The following is a 17,691-nucleotide window of genomic DNA, read 5'->3' on the forward strand; positions in this document are numbered from 1 at the left end:
GCGTATGAGTGTGTATGTGCATGAGTGCATGTGTTTTGGTGTATGTGTGTGTGAGTGCGTGTATGAATGTGTGTCTTATTGTGTTTCCGCATGTGCGTGTGTTTGTGTGTGAGTATGTTTGTTTATGTGTGTGTGCGTTTATGCGTGTGAGAGAGACAGTATGGGTGTGTTTGTGTGTAAGTCTGTGTGTGAGTACGTGTGTGAGCGTGTCTGTATGCGAGCGTGTGTTTGTGAATGTGTGAGTGTGTGTGTGTGTGTGTGTGTCAGTGTGTGTGTGTGTGAATGTGTGTGTCTCCATGTGCGAGTGGGTGTGTGTGAGTGTGTGTGATTGTGTATGAGTGTGTGTTCGAGTGTGTGTGTGTCTGTGTGTGAGTGTGTGTGCGTGAGTGCAACTGTATGTGTGTGTGTATGAGTGTGTTTGTGTGAATGTGTGTGTCTCTATGTGTGTGAGTGTGTGCGTGTGTGAGTGTGCGTGTGTGTTTCTGTGTCTGTGGGAATGTATGTGTGTGTTTGTGAGTCTGAGCGTGTGTATGTTTGATTGTGTGTGCAAGTGTGTTTGTGTGTGCTTGTGTGTCATGAGAGTGTGTGTGTGCTTGTGTGTATGTGTGACTGTTTGTGTGAGAGAGTGTGTGTCTGTGTTTATGAGCGTGTGTGTGTGTTTGTGCGTGTGTGCCGGTGTGTGTGTGTTTGAGAGAGTGTTTGTGAGTGCGTGTCTGTGTGCGTGAATGCAAGTATGTTTGTATGTTTCCATGTATGTGTAAGTTTGTGTGTGAGTATGTATGTCCGTGTGTGTGTGTGTGTGTTTATGTATGTGTGTGTGTGCGTGAGAATGTGTGTGCAGGTGAGTGTGACTGCGTGTGAGTGTGTGTGTTTGTGTGTCTGTGTGTGTGTGTCCGTGTGTATGTGCGTGTGTGTCTCTGTGCGTGAGTGTGTGCGTGCGTGTGTGCGAGTGTGTGTGCGAGTGTGTGTGTCTGTGTGTGAGTATGTCTGCATGTGAGTGTGTGTGCGTGAGCGTGTGCATGTGTGTGGATGGGTGTGAATGTTCGTTTGTTTTTATGTCTGTGGGTGCATGTGTATGTTTGTGTGTTTGTGTGTATGTATGTGTGAGTGTATATGTGTTTGTGTGCATGTGAGCACAAACACACGGGGCCCACAATTACTGCGTTTGTGTTTGTGTGTGTGTGCGTGTATATGTGTGTATGCGTGTGGGAGTGTGTGTGTGTGTGCGTGTGTGTCTGTGTGTGTGTGTGAGTGAGTGTGTCTGTGTGTGTGTTTGTGTTTGTGAGAGTGTGTGTGAGATTGTGTATGTACATGTGTGTGTCCGAGTGATTGTCTTTGTGTGTGTGTGAATGTTTGTGTGTGTGCCTGAGTGTGTGTCTGAGTGTGCGCGTGAGTTTGAAGGTATGTGTGTGAGGTGTTGTGTGTGTGAGTGTGTGTGTGTGTGTGTGTGTGTTTATGTGTGTTTGGGCCCATGTGTGTATATGATTGGCTGTGTGCGTGAGCGTGTGTTTTTAACTTTATGTGTTTTAATGAGTGTGTCTCCAGCCTCTCCATGACCCATAACTTCTGTGGTCCTGGCTTATCAAAGACCTGCCTCCACAAACAATCCTTCTTTCCGCCAACAACGCACAGTGGCAGCAGTATGTATCATCTACAAGATGCCCTGCAGCAACTCGCCAATGCTCCATCGACAGCACCTTAAAAAGGCACGACCTCTACTGTTTAAAATGTGCGTGTGTGAGACAGAGAGTGTGTTTTAGTGTGTTAGACTGCAGAAGGATCACGATTGCAGCTCACAACCACATTTGAAGGCACATTAATCACGTACAATGAATCTTGGTCTATCCTGCAAAGCCCACAATGTATGAATGAATAAAAGAAACGGAATCCGGGCACTCAACCCAATCATTTATTCCAAGTGTTTATATTCCTCAATGTCTGTTTCCCATATTTCTACATACAGATGTATCACTGTAACTATTTATTCCCTTCCCTTTGATGCATTGGGCATAAACGTCTGAAATAACATATCACAACACGTATAAGTGGTTTCATGAACCAATAGAATGAAAACGTCAGTAGAAACAAGACTGCAGTGAAAGAAGCAGGTAGACGTGATGTGATTGGCCAGATCGTGAATGTAAATGAGAATTGGATCTCAATTAACTCACCAGGCTTAAAAAGGTCGATAGATGAAAAAAGATATTTTTTTCCGAATGCTGACGCATTTCAGCAGAGTTCCACGAGGGGTACGTCTTCCATATGATATGTAGGTTATGGTGGACTTCTGCTAACTAACCAGAGGAGACTCAAGGACAGGTTGCAATCTTTTATTCATGATTCAAACACAGAGGGACCTCCGAAGCAGCCATCTCATCTAGTACGGCTCTAGCTCCAATACAACAATCACAGGAAGAGCACTCTAATACAGATCTCTCTCTCTCTCATGACGCAGGTGTGCACTGCTCATACACATAGTCAGTACACATAAAATTGTTTAGAATTCTGATCTTGTGTTAGCAAACATTTTGCGCTGAGCGAAGAACAGTTTACTCCCCCCAGCTCTTTACGATATGTCTTTCTACAGAGTAACCAGCATTGTTAGTGAGTTCTACTGATCACAGGTCATCGAGAGTGTGTAAGATTATTTCGCGGTATCAGACTTTCTCTCGCATGATGCGCTGGAATCCAATGCAGGAGGTTAAGATCTAACCTCCATTTACAACACCTTTGATTTCCCTGTACATTTACGACTGAGCAGGCCTTGATTGTATATGCACAATTTCAAACATTGCCAATGATACACGATATGGTATTGTGTGGAGCTGTGAGGAAGATGGTGTGTGCCTTGAAGAGGGGCAGGCAGGGTGCTGAAATAGGCGGGAGCTTGATAACATGAGGTTAAGCAGCAGAGGAGCTGCTGGTTACATTCTACTGGTCCTCAGTGAAGAGGCAATGCATGGTTTCTTTTTTACGATATTCAAGGGAGAGGGACAGATCCCAATGTCTTTGAAGATGGAAGAACCGATGGAAGAGATTATAAAACTAATGAGAGTCTAACTGCCTGCGTCTATGGTATTCGAGGCAAGGTACTAACATGGATTGACGATTGGCTGTCAGACAGAAGGCAGAGAGTTGGGATAAAAGGTTCTTTCTCAGAATGGCAACCGGTGACAAGCGGTGTCCCGCAGGGTTCAGTGTTGGGGCCACAGCCGTTCTCTTTATATATTAACGATCTAGATGACGGGACTGGGGGCATTCTGGCCAAGTTTGCCGATGATACAAAGATAGGTGGAGGGGCAGGTAGTATTGAGGAGTTGGGGAGGCTGCAGAAAGATTTAGACAGTTTAGGAGAGTGGTCCAAGAAGTGGCTGATGAAATTCAACGTGGGCAAGTGCGAGGTCGTGCACTTTGGAAAAAAGAATAGAGGCATGGACTATTTTCTAAACGGTGACAAAATTCATAATGCTAAAGTGCAAAGGGATTTGGGAGTCCTAGTCCAGGATTCTCTAAAGGTAAACTTGCAGGTTGAGTCCGTAATTAAGAAAGCAAATGTAATGTTGTCATTTATCTCAAGAGGCTTGGAATACAAAAGCAGGGAAGTACTTCTGAGGCTTTATAAAGCACTGGTTAGGCCCCATTTAGAGTACTGTGAGCAATTTTGGGCCCCACACCTCAGGAAGGACATACTGGCACTGGAGCGGGTCCAGCGGAGATTCACACGGATGATCCCAGGAATGGTAGGCCTGACATACGATGAACGTCTGGGGATCGTGGGATTGTATTCATTGGAGTTTAGGAGGTTGAGGGGAGATCTAATAGAAACTTACAAGATAATGAACGGCTTAGATAGGATAGACGTAGGGAAGTTGTTTCCATTAGCAGGGGAGACTAGGACGCGGGGGCACAGCCTTAGAATAAAAGGGAGTCACTTTAGAACAGAGATGAGGAGAAATTTCTTCAGCCAGAGAGTGGTAGGTCTGTGGAATTCATTGCCACAGAGGGCTGTGGAGGCCGAGACGTTGAGCGTCTTCAATACAGAAATTGATAAATTCTTGATTTCTCGAGGAATTAAGGGCTATGGGGAGAGAGCGGGTAAATGGAGTTGAAATCAACCATGATTGAATGGTGGAGTGGACTCGATGGGCCGAATGGCCTTACTTCCGCTCCTATGTCTTATGGTCTTATGGTCTAGCATTTTCAAAAATTCATCATTGTCCTTTTCGACCCAGGTGAAGCTATTGCCATCCTTTGTGGCTGCAGAGGGACACAGAAAGTCTCAGGGATTGGGCAAAGAGTGGTAAAATTGAGGACAATATGGCCAAATGTAAAATTATCCATTTTGGAAGTAGGCATGAAAAATGGGCGTCATATCCAAATGCCGAGATATTACAGAACTCTGAGAATCAGGTAGGAATCGGAAGACGCTCGTATGAATGTGCAGCAAGAAATTAAGATAGTTAACAAAATGCTATCCTTAATGCTGGGGGATTTTTTTTTTTACAGATATAGTGAGGTTGTGCTTTAGTTCAACAGGGCGCTGGTGAAACCACATCTGGCGGACGGTGCAGAGCATTGGTCTGCGGATTTGAGAATAGACCAAGTTAAACATTAACTTTACTTTAACTGCATTCTTATTCTGGCGTGAAGGGGGTGGGGGGAAGTGGGGGGAGCCGAAGTGTTGACTGAATGTCCCGTGCAGAACGCTGTCTGGGTGTTCAAAATAGTTAGGCTGAAGTGAGAAGACCGTATATTCCTTAACTTTGTGAGAGCAAATATCAGCGCCAAACTGGCTGAACTATCAGTCGTTTGTGATTTATATCGCTTTTTCCGGCAGTTCTCAGTGCAGCACGAATGTTCAGGAGAAGTTTGCATTCCTGAGCAATTGCAATGCAAATGCTCATCTATGCTCTTTGCAAAGGGAATGCCCAGCACATACTTGGGATCCCCACCCCTAACTCTATCCGAGGTTAGAGAGCCAGGATATTCCGGCCCATATAAATGAGGCACAGTGGTTAGCAGTGCCGCCTCATAGCACCAGGGACACAGGTTCGATTCCCGGGTTGGGTCACTGTCTGGGTGGAGTTTGCACGTTCACCCCGTGTCTGCGTGGGTTTCCTCTGGTTGCTCCGGTTCCCGCCCACAGTCCAGACATCTGCAGGTTAGGTGCATTGGCCGTGCTAAATTCTCTCTCAATTCACAGGGACAGTTGCAGGAGTGTGGAGACTAGGGGGATGTCACATAAATTTCATTTCAGTGTGAATGTAAGTCCACTTGTGACTCATAATAAACTTTACTTTTTATTTTACTTTTTACGTTTGACCACTTTAGCTGCGTTAACACCCAGCTCTACCTGATGACCATTTCTCTCAACATCTTCGCTGTGTGCAATTGTCAGACTGCTTCACCGATATCCCGCTAAGGATAGGGAGATCTCTCCCACAATTGGGGAACAATGGGGTCTTTGTTTTTGTCATCATTGCAAAATGACTTTCCTGTGAGAGATTAAACAAGATTGTCTGAACAGTCAATGTTAACTTTGACCCTGAAATTATCTTTTGCTTGCAGATTTGTGTCATGTGTCAGATTTAACCTCTTCCCTTGTCCCATACCCCGCTCCCCTGGCTTGGATCATTTGCTGTTTAAACACACGTCCATGCTTTGCGAATACTGGAATTGAGAGTTTGAACATATTTCTGGCCCAGCTTTCATTCTCTTCACTACAACAACGTGAGGTCACCAAATATCTGCTGCCTTGTGACCGCACCCACAACAGAACTGGTGTACCAACAACGACTGTGTGTGAAGGTTGACATTGTCTCCCAGTCAATGGAACACGTGAGTGCACTATGTGCATCTTTGATTACAAATCCCTCCTTAGAGTTACCTCTTCCCCAATTTCTGATCACTTCCAGTCCTCCAACCCTCCAATAAATCATCTAACTCCAGCTCCCTCATCATCCCCAGCTTTAAATCTTCCACCAATGTTTGAGCTCAATGGACACTCGAATTTAGAATTCCCTCCAAAAACTCTCTCTATCTCACGTTCCTCTTTGAAGACACGCCTTCAAACTCCCCTCTTTGTCACAGCTGTCTATCTGTCCCAATTTCTCCTTATGAAATCTAGGTGACAGGAATTGCTCCATATACTTCTGTGGAGAGTTTTGGGAAGATCTCTATGAACTGTAATTATCTATTCGTTGACAGGAGCTCTGGCCATCATTTATTGCCTTTGAACTGAGTGGCACTTTCACAGGTCACTTCTGTCAACCACGCGTTGCTGAAGGTCTGGAGTCACATGTAGACCAAATCCGGAAGTTGAGGCACATTTCCATCCCTAAAGGATACGAGTAAACCAGATTGGATTTTCATGGTCATCATTCCATTTTAATTCAAATTTCAGAATTTGGATGGAAATCTGGCGTACGGACCATGACCCAGGAACTCCAGTGACAACAACACGATGCAACCACATCCCATTTTGTTTGGCTTTGTCTGCAATGTTCAACACTCCCCACTACTTCTTCCAAGATAATCCAACAACTTTATTAGTCACAATATACGTTCACGGTGGCTCTGCTTTCATTGCAAAACACGTTTGTTTGAAAAGCAAACATATTTTTTGTTCTGCATTCTGACCAGCATTCTCCGATCAGTGGTGTTGCACAGAGTGCTCTGTTTTATTGGAATTGACACTGATAGGATGCATATTCAGCCCTTTTGCAAAATGGACAAATCCAAGAACATCTAAAAGATTTAAAAATGCATCCTTTCTTCCTTCAACATCACTGTTACACCTGACAAAGAGCAATTAAAAGTTGTACTTTCTTGTCGTAAGTATAGTTTTGTTTGTTCAGTGATGGCAAAATAATATGAGCCTCCATGGATCCCAACTGTGTCACTGGAGGGTTTCACTCTTCTATTAATAAGGTACTCGTTTAAATGCCTTATCCCGAAGTCTATGTGGGAGTGCCACCTCCGAGACTAACGGCAACAGCGAGGGGAGAGAGAGATCAGAATCGGAGAACAGAGAAGAATGTTTCAGTGATCGCTATGAATCCGACAACAATAGCCCGGAATGTTAGCGCAATGGATCAGAATCTGAAAGCAACAGACTGGAATGTTACAACAATGGCGCAGAACCCGATAACAGACTGGAATGTTACTGCAATGGATCAGAATCGAAGAACAGTAGACTGGATTGTTACAACAATGGGCAGGGGTTTTATGGATGATATTAATCGTTTTGACAAGATACGTGATTGGGGTGTATCATTAGAACTCTTGGTCCGCCTTGGACTTGGGATTATTGGATATTTTTTCTGTCCCATTTTAGCTATCATCGGTGTCACGGTTAAGTCTCCCTTTCAAGCTTGTAATTCTACCAACAGTGTTTAACTCAATTATCCATCTGTAATTTACGTTCCTCCCCTTGCTGCTCTTAGTGTTCCTATTGGTCTCTGTGTTCAAACATTAACCATTCCCTGTAACTGCACCCCTGATCATATAATTTACAGACACGAGTGCGACTGTATTGATCCAATCAGAGAGTATCTGTATTCATCGATGAAGTATGATTTCACTGCACTGCTGAACTTTGATTCCTGTCAATCACGGGCTAACAAAGACATTAGTTTCACGTCCCATCGCCTTTGCGGCACCTCTCTGCCGGCCCCATCTCCCTCCCTGATCAGTGTCTGAGATGGGATTAGAATCGTTGAAACCTCAGCGACCCCATTCACCCTGGTGTGATTTTTGCCCCATATCCCTTCAAATCACAATCCTACCCACTAAAAGCTCCTCATTGTTTTCCCCTTCATTGGCCGGGAGGCAGAAATACTCTCTCAGCAATGTTACTCAGCCACAATCACAGAGAGAGGGAGAAGCTGTGGAGATGATACAAAAATCTAGAAAATTAATGTACATCTGTTCATGGAGTGGGATAAATTTGTCTGGTGGTGTGCATTGTGAGAGATTCTGAGGATGTTGCCACGTTAGTTTAAACCCACCCGAACCATACTAGCAAACATCCCAGCCAGCAAATTGGTGCCCCTCCAGTTCAGATGTAACCCATCCTTCTTGTACAGGCCCCACCTTCCCTGGAAGACATCCCAATGATCAGAAAAAACGGAAGCCCTACCTCCTGCACCAGTTCTTTAGCCACGTGTTCAGCTGCACTATCTCCCCGGGGGTTTTCACAGTAACTTCATCGGAATGTCAATGTAAGCCTACTTGTGACACTAATAAATAAAATAGAAATAAATAAATGAAAACCAATAAAATGGAGACAGATTATAAGAGTCTTTCTAAAACTGCAGTCACTGGGTGAGACCGCACCGAATGTACTGAGGACAGTTGTGGCCTCCTTAATTATGAAAAGATTAACTTGCATTGGGTGATGTACACAGTGAGTTCAATCTGTAGATTTCGTTGATGATTTGGATGGCCTGGTCACATAGGCAGAACAATGGCAAATGGAATTGAAGGAATTGGAACAGGACTGGACCTGACACGGCCATGTCAAGCCTTCCCCACCATACAATACGATCGTAGCTGATCTTGGGATTCAACTCCAATCCCCGAGCCCTTCCCCACCTCTCTCCCCCCACCTTCCACTTTGTCCTCCTCATATCCCTTAGTGTGGTAAAGTACGAGGCAAAAAATCTTTGATTTCAGGAAGATAGGGACAGTCTGGTCGATGTACAGAGCAATGGCAAATGGAATTTCATCCAGAGAATATGAGGTGGTGTATTTTGCATAGAAGAACATTGCAAGGGAATACACAATGAACTTTAAGAGGCGTGGAAGGAAAGATCACCAGAGGAAACATGGGGAACAGTTCCATCGATTCCTGAAGGCAGCGGGGTATGTCAATAAGTTGAGTAATAAGGCATGTGGGATACTTACCTTTATTAGCTGAAAATATATTATAAGAGCTGGGAGGTTATGATGGAGCTGTATAAAACTCTGGTTAAGCTCCAGCTAGAGAACTGCGTGCAGGTCTGGCCACCACACTATACGAAAGATATCATTGCTCCAAAGAGGGTGCAGAGGAGATTGGCCAGGATGCTACCTGAGCTGGACCGTTTCAGTGATGAAGAGAGGCTGGTTAGGCTCAGGTGCCTAATTTGGAAAAGAAAAGGATATGGGCAGGGAGTGTGGGGGGGGTGGGGGGTTGACTGAGGAGGATAAAAGTATCAGGGACATAGATAGGCCAGATAGAAAGAAACCTGGCCCCTTAGTAGAGGGGTCAATAACTAGGGATGCAGATTAAAGACAAAGGGAAAGAGGTTAAAGGGGATTTGGGGAAATGCTTTTCCACAAAGAGAGTGGTGAGAATGTGGAACTCAGTGCCTTATTTCATTGATGTGATCAAAATATTAAGGAAATACAGAGAGAGACTGTGAAATCTTTGATGCCGATGCCCCGACACAATTAACAATAAAGGAGAATTATCCCGTTCGCCCTCTCTTCCATTCAAATGAATTTGGTTGCATTAGCAGCATAATAAAAAACAGCATATAAATAAATATCTGTGCAACACATTTTACATGAGCAGTGAAGTGAGAGTTCCTGGCTAAACTGTTTAACGTGTTTCCTGGTTCCATTTACAATGAACGGTTCCACGGACAACAGACTGATGAAATGAATGGGTATGAGTGATATCAGCAAATATTTTCCCTTAAAATTATCTGGCTCTGCCACTTCCTGCCAGTGCTCGAGGTCCATCCGTGTTCACAGAAGCATTGCTGCACCATTTGATCCACCCCACACACCCTTCCTCATTTTCAAGATAGCGATTGACAGCTTATCCCTGCACAGAAATCCATTCCACAGAACCAGCAAGAACAATCAGGAGAAGGGAATAGAAGGACAGAACCTGTCTCCATTTGGAGGGGCAAGGTTTGATCAGAGATACCTGGCATGGTTTTGTCAGAGGGAGGTCATGCCTAACAAAATTGATTGACTTTTTTGCGCATGTAACCACGGGGAGAACGTGCAAACGCCATACAGACAGTGACCCAAGCTGGAAATCGAACCCAGGTCCCGAGCGTTGTGAAGCAGCAGTGGTAACCATTGTATTACCGTGCCGCCCCGTGATCTTACTAAGAAGGTTAATACATTTGGGATACAGGGTGATCTGACAAGATGGACACAGAATTGGCTTCACGGTAGGACACAGAGCGTGGTGTCAGACGGCTGCTTTAGTGACTGGAAGCCAGTGGTCAGTGGTGTACTACAAGAATCCGTGCTGGGATCCCTATTGTTCTGCATTTATATAAATGACATAGATGACGATGTGGGGTGTCGAATCAGTAAGTTTGCCGGTGGCACAAAGATTGGCCGGGTGCTTAACAGTGAGGTGGAATGTATTGGGTTACAGGAAGATGAGACGATATGTTCAAATGGCAGGTAAGTAGCAGATGGTATTAGACCACGAGATGTGTGAGGTGATGCACTTTGGAAGGAGTAATTTGACAAGGAAGTATACTACGAAAGGTCTGACACTGGGAAGTTCTGACCTTAGCGTATTTGTTCATTGATCTCTGAAGACGGAAATCAGGTAAATAGTGTGGTGAAAAAGGCACATGGCACACTTGCCTTTATAAGTCGGCGTATCGACTCCAACAACAGAGAGGTCATGATGGAGTTGTACAGAACTTTGGTGAGGCCACAGCTGGATTAGTGTGTGCAGCTCCGGTCGCCACATTATCGGAAGGACAAGAACGCACTGGAGGGGGTGCAGAGGAGATTCACCAGCATATTGCCTGGGGTGGTACATTTAAGTTCTGAAGAGAGGTTCGATAGGCTTGGGTTGTTTTGATTGGAACAGAGAAGACTGAGGGGCGACGTCATTGAGGTGTTCAAGATATTGAGGGGCATGGACAGGGTGGATAGGGAGCAGCTGGTCTCCTTAGTTGAACGGTCAGTTACAAGGGACACAAGTTAAACGTGAGGGATGGGAGGTTTAGGGGAGACTTGAGGAAAAACATTTTTACTCAGCAGGTGGTGACGGCCTGGAATTCACTGCCTGGAATGGTGGTGTAGGCGGGATGCGTCACATCCTTTAAAAAGTACCTCCATGAGTACTTGGCACGCAGTAACATTCAAGGCTACGGGCCAAGTGCTGAGAAGTGGGATTAGTTGGGCAGGTCAAGACATTTCATGCATCGCTGCAGACTCGATGGCCGAAGGGCCTCTTCTGCACTGTAGTATTCTGTGATTCGATGATTCTGTGAATAGTCTGATTCTCTTGCAGTGTCATTAGTGAATGAGCAGGAAATGGAACCTGAGGTGATCCAGCCCCTCCAACATTATCCTGGGACAGTGAGTAAAGGTCAGAAGCAGGAATTTTTGTCTGATGTTTGCAGTCTCATCCAGAGACATTGATCACACAGTTATGGCCAGAAACATAACCTGAACTCATTTGGTCTTTAATTTTTACCTGAACTCGATCTTTATCTGAACTCAGGAACTGCTATTCTTCGTGTGCTATTGAATCCCAGGTATCACTTTCCTTTCAACGGTGGATGTTACTGATTTTTAATGATTGAAAGCTGCAGATTGCCCTGCCACTATTCTCATAATCTGCACACAGCACAAGCTCTGGTTGTACATCTGTAAATCGCAAACAATGTCTTTCCAACCTGTTACCTTTTCTTCCTGACTGCTCAGTATGTGCCCTTCTTTTACTTGCAGCACGATGGCTCAGTGATTAGCAGTGCTGCCTCATAGAGCCAGCGACCCGGGTTTGATTCCCAGCTTGTGTGGACTTTGCTGTATCTCCCTGTGTCTGCGTGGGTTTCCCCTGGGAGCTCCAGTTTCCTGCCACATTCTGAAAGACGTGTGGGTTAGGTGCGGCGAGGGGAATTTCACTTTTTTACTTGTGACTAATAAATATTTCTATTTGCCTCACAGTAAACGTGCTGATGATTGTTGTACTCTCGCAGAGAAAGTGTGGTCTCTCCAAATGTGTCACAATCTACCTACTGGCCATGGGATCGGCGGATTTACTGCTTGTTATTATTGACCTGACAATGAGACAAATCCCGAGTGTATTTAGAGAAGATTTCTTATTCCTGTATTTCAGCCCAGTCTGCAAGTTCCACGCTATCCTGATTTATACTTCGAGGGACTGTTCTGTCTGGTTCACTGTCGCGTTTACCTTTGACAGATTTGTGGCAATCTGTTGCCAAAAGCTGAAATGTAAATATTGCACTGAGAAAACGGCGGGTTTGGTTCTGGGAACAGTGACAGTGCTGGGCTTTATAAAAAACATCTTCTGGTATTTCATGTTCAGAGATGGGTATATGCTGACCAATTCAGCTCGGTTTTGTCAAACAAGTTATGAAGTGCTTACATCCCCAATCTGGGCCATAATATAATTCACTCACTACTTCATAACACCGTTTATACCATTTATTCTGATACTGTTCATCAATGCTTTAACCATCAGGCACATTCTAGTCAGCAGCCGAGCCCGCAGGAGACTCCGAGTTTGCAGAGATGGAGAGAGTCCCATAGATCCAGAGATGGAGAGTCGAAGGAAGTCCATGATACTACTTTTCCTTATCTCTGGGAATTTCATTCTATTGTGGGCACTCTATATGGTGCATGCTATATGGAATCAATTGTGGTTTGTGAACTGGAACGTTGCATTGCCAATTGAATCATTAGGAGAAATAGGATACATGCTGCAAATTTTAAGCTGCTGCACAAACACCTGCATTTATGCTGTGACACAGACTAAGTTCAGAGAACAGCTGAAGATTGTGGTGAAATATCCCTTTACACTGATTGTTAACATGACATGAACTGAACAAGTACCGGTTTCAAGGCCTGAGATCTCCAGCTGCTTTATTAGTGACCGTAAAAAACAAATTATTGTTTTAAAGTGTATGTGTGTGTGTGAATGTGCACGTGTGTATATATATGTGCGCATGTGCACCCATGTGTTTATGTGGGTGTTTGTTCATGTCCATATGTGTGCACGTGTGTCTTTGTGTGTGTTGTGTTTGTGCATGTCCTTATGTGTGCATGTGTGTCACTGTGTTTGTGCGTGTGTGTGTGTCTGTGTGCACATGTCCATATGTGCATGTCTATGTACATCTGTGTGTTTGTCCGTATGTGTATATGTGTGTGGACATGTGCATGTGTGCCCGTGCCGGTATGTGTCTGTGTATGTATGTGTGTGCATGTCCATTTGTAGTGTCATAGAATCACACCGGTGCAGAAGGAGGCCATTTGGCCCATCGGGTCTGCACCGACCACAATCCCACTCAGGCCCTATTCCTGTAAACTGACATATTTACCATAAAATCCCCTGACGCGAGGGTCAACTTAGCACAGCTAATACCCACAATTACTTGGACTGTGTGAGGAAACTGGGGCACACGAACAAAACCTACGCAGACAAGGGGAGAATGTGCAAACTCCACACAGATATTGTCCTGAGGCTGGAATTGAACCTGAATCTCTGGCGCTGTGAGGAAGCAGTGCTAACCATTGTGCCACCATGCAGCCCCTTTGTGTGTATGGGTGTGTTGTGTGCATGTCCATATGTGTGCATGTGTGTGTATGTCCATATCTGTGTATATGTGTGTGTACATGTGCATGGGTGTCCTTGTGTATATGTGTTTCCGTGAATGAGTGTGTGTGCATGTCCAAATGTCCATATATGAGCATGTATATGTGCATGTCCATATGTGTGTCTGTGTGTTTGCAGGCCAATTTGCGTGTTTATGTGTGTGCACAAGTGCATCCGTGTGTGTAGGTATGTGTTCATGTACATATACGTGCATGTGTGTCTTTGTGCATGTGCGTTTGCATGTGTATGTGTGTGTGTTTCTATATGTGTGTATGTGCACGTATGCATGCCAATATGTGTTCATATGTGTATGTGTGTGTGCATATCCATATATGTGCATGCGTGTGTGTTTCCATGCCAAAACGTGTGTATATGAGTGTGTACATATGCGGCATGGTGGCACAAAGGTTAGCAATGCAGCCTCACAGCACCAGGCCTCTGCGATCGATTCATAGTTTGGGTCGCTATCTGTTTGGAGTTTGCACATTCTCCCTGTGTCTGCGTGGGTTTCCTCCCACACTCCAAAGATGTGCGGGTAAGGTTGATTGACCGTGCTAAATTGCCCCATAGTGTCAGGGAGTTAGTAATGTAAATAAGTAAGATTATGGGGATAGGGCCTGTGTGGGATTGTGGTCCGTGTCGACTCAATGGGCCCAATGGCCTCCTTCTGTACTGTAGGGATTCTATAGTTTTATGATTCTATGATATGTGTCCATGGATGTGTTTGTGTGTACGTATCCGTGAGTAGGTTTGTGTGCATGTCCATATGCATATATGTTTGTATGTGTGTGTGTGTGTATGCCTATATGTACATGTGAATATGTAGTTTGTGTGTGCGCGTGTGGATGTGTGCAGTTATGTACATCTGTAGGCATGCTTATGTGGGTGCATTTGTGAGTGTGTGTGTCTATGTGTGGGTGTGTGTGAATGTGTGTGTGTGTGTGTCTGTGTCAGTGTGTGAGAGTGTGTGTGAGTGAGTGTGTCTCTGTGTGTGTGTGTGTGTGTGTGTGGCTGTGTGTGTGTTTGTGTGTGTGAGTGTGTGTGTGTGTCTGTCTGTGTGAGTGCGATTGTGAGTGTGTCGGTGTATGTGTGTGTGCGAGTGCATGTGTGTGTTGTGTCCGTGTGTGTGCATGAGTGCATGTGTGCATGAGTGTGTGTGTTTTTGTGTATGTGTGTGCATGTGTGTGTGTTTGTGCGTGTGTGACTGTGTGTGAGTGTGTGTGTGTGTGTGTGTGTGTGTGTGTATGTGTGTGTGAGTGCGTGTGTCGATGTGTGATTATTACTTTGTGTGTGTTTATCTGCGTATGTTTCTGCGTGTGTGTGAGTGTGTACGTTTGTGCATGTGTGCGTGTGTGTGTTCGTGTGTGCCTGTATGTGTGTGTTTGTGTGTATGGAGGTGCGTGTGTGTTTGCGTGTGTGTGTATGAGTGTGTATGTGTGAGTGTATGTGTGAGTGTATGTGTGTGTGCGTGAGAGTGTGTGTGTGTGTGTGTGTTTGTGTCCATGTGTGTGTATGTGTGTATGTGCGTGAGTGTGTGTCTTTTTGTGTATGTGTATGTATGAGTGCGTGTGTGACTGTGTGTATGTGTGTGTTCGACTGTGTATGTGTGTGTGTGTGTGTGCGAGTGTGTTTGCGTGAGTGTATGTGATTGTGTCTGTGTGTGCATGTGTGTATGCGTGTGTGAGTGTGCGTGTGTGTGCGTGTGTGTGTGTGGTTGTGTGTGTGGATGTGTGTTGGCGTGTGTGTCTATGTGAGTGTGTGTGAGAGTGTATGTGTGAGTGTGTGTGTGTGCGTGAGAGAGTGTGTGTGTATGTGTTTGTATCCATGTGTGTGTACGAGTGTGTATGTGCATGAGTGTGTGCCTTTTTGTGTATGTGTGTGTATGAGCGCGTGTGTGACTGTGTGTGCATGTGTGCGAGTGTGTGTGTGTGTGAGAGTGTCTGTTTCTGCATGAGTGTGTGTTTGATGGTGAGTATACTTATTTCTGTGCGTGAGAGAGACAGTGTTGGTGTGTTTGTGTATCTGTGTGTGTGAGTCTGTGTGCGTGTGAGTGTGTCTTTGTGCGAGCGTGTGTTTGTGAGTATGTGAGTGTGTGAGTGTCTCCATGTGTGTGAGTGTGTGTGAGTGTTTGTGTGAGTGTGTGTTTGTGTATAAGGGTGAATGTGTGTGAATGTAACTGCATGTCTGTGCGTGATTGAGTGTGTGAGTGTGTTTGTGTAAGTGTGTGTGTGTGTGTGTGAGCGTGTGTGTCTGTGCGTTTGTGTACCGTGGGAGTGTGTGTGTGCCCTTCTGTGTCTGAGTGTGTGTTGTGTGTATGTGTGTATGCGTGAGTGTTTGCGTGAGCGTATGTGTGCATGTTTATGTGTGTGTGTCTGTGAGAGAGAGAGTGTGTGTGATTGTGACTGTGTGTGACTGCGTGAGCATGTGTGTGTGTGAGTGTGCGTGAAAGAGAGAGAGTGTTTGTGTCCATATGTGTGTATGAGTGTGCATGTGCGTGAGTGTGTGTCCTTTTGTGTATGTGTGTGCATGAATGCGTGTGTGACTGCGTGTATGTGTATGTCTGTTGTGAGTGTATGTTTCCGCATGTGTGTGTGTTTGTGCGTGAGTATATTTGTTTATCTGTGTGCGTTTATGTGTGTGAGAGAGACAGTGTGGGTGTGTTGGTGTGCCTGTGTGTGAGTGAGTCTGTGTGTGTGTGAGAGAGAGAGAGTGTGTCTGCGTGTGAGCGTGCGTTTGTGAGTCTTTGTGCATGTGTGATGTATGTGTGTTTATGTGTGAGTGTTACCGTGTGTGTTAGTGTGAGTGTGTGTATGTGTGTGTGTGTGCCTGTGTGTGAGTGTGTGTGTGAATGTAACTGCAGGTCTCTGTGTGTGTGAGTGTCTGTGTTTGTGTGAGTGTGTGTGAGTGTCTCTGTGTGTGCGTGCGTGTTTGTGTGTCTGTTGGAGTGTGTGTGTGCGTTTGTGTGTATGTGTGAGTGCAAGTTTGTGTGTGTGTATGTGAGTGTATGTGTGAAAGAATGTGTGTCTGTATTTATGAGCTTGTGTGTGTGTTTGTGTGTGTTTGGCAGTGTGTGTGTGTGCGCGTGTGCGTGTGTGTGGATGTGTTTGTGAGTGCATGTGTTTGTGTGTGTGAATGTGAATATGTGTTTGTGTGTTTCTGTGTATGTGTGTGTTTGCGTGTGAGTATATATGTTCAAGTGTGTGTGTTTGTGTGTGTGCATATATGAGTGTCTCTGTGTGTGAGTGTGTGTGTGTGTGTGTGTGTGTGTGAATGTCTGTGTGTGTGAGTGCGTCTGTGTGTGATTGTATGTTTGTGTGTGTATGTGTGTGTGTGAGTGTGAGTGAGTGAGTGTGTTTGTGTGAGTGTGTGTGAATGTCTCTGTCTGTGAGTGTGTGTGTGAGTGTTTGTTTGTGTGTCTGTGGGAGTATGTGTGTTTCCTTGTTGTGTCTGAGTGTGTGTTGTGTGTATGTTATTGTGTTTGCATAAAAGCACGTGTGCATGTTTTTGCATGTGTGTGAGAGAGAGTGTGTGCGTGCGTGTGTGTGTGTGTGTGTGTGTATGTGTGTGTGCCTGAAAGAGTGTGTGTGTGTGTGTGTGTGTGTTTGCGTCCATGTGTCCGTATGAGTGTGTATGTGCATGAGTGCATGTGTTTTGGTGTATGTGTGTGTGAGTGCGTGTATGAATGTGTGTCTTAGTGTGTTTCCGCATGTGCGTGTGTTTGTGTGTGAGTATGTTTGTTTATGCGTGTGTGTGTTTATGCGTGTGAGAGAGACAGTATGGGTGTGTTTGTGTGTAAGTCTGGGTGTGAGTGCGTGTGTGAGCGTGTCTGTATGCGAGCGTGTGTTTGTGAATGTGTGAGTGTGTGTGTGTGTGTGTGAGTGTTAGTGTGTGTGTGAATGTGTGAGTGTCTCCATGTGCGAGTGTGTGTGTGAGTGTGTGTGAGTGTGTATGAGTGTGTATTCGAGTCTGTGTGTGAGTGTGTGTGCATGTGAGTGCAACTGTATGTGTGTGTGTGTGAGTGTATGAGTGCGTTTGTGTGAATGTGCTTGTGTCTATGTGTGTGAGTGTGTGTGCGTGTGTGTTTCTGTGTCTGTGGGAATGTA

Source organism: Mustelus asterias, chromosome 23 (assembly GCF_964213995.1).
Source record: "Mustelus asterias chromosome 23, sMusAst1.hap1.1, whole genome shotgun sequence".
NCBI classification, from domain to species: Eukaryota; Metazoa; Chordata; class Chondrichthyes; order Carcharhiniformes; family Triakidae; genus Mustelus; species Mustelus asterias.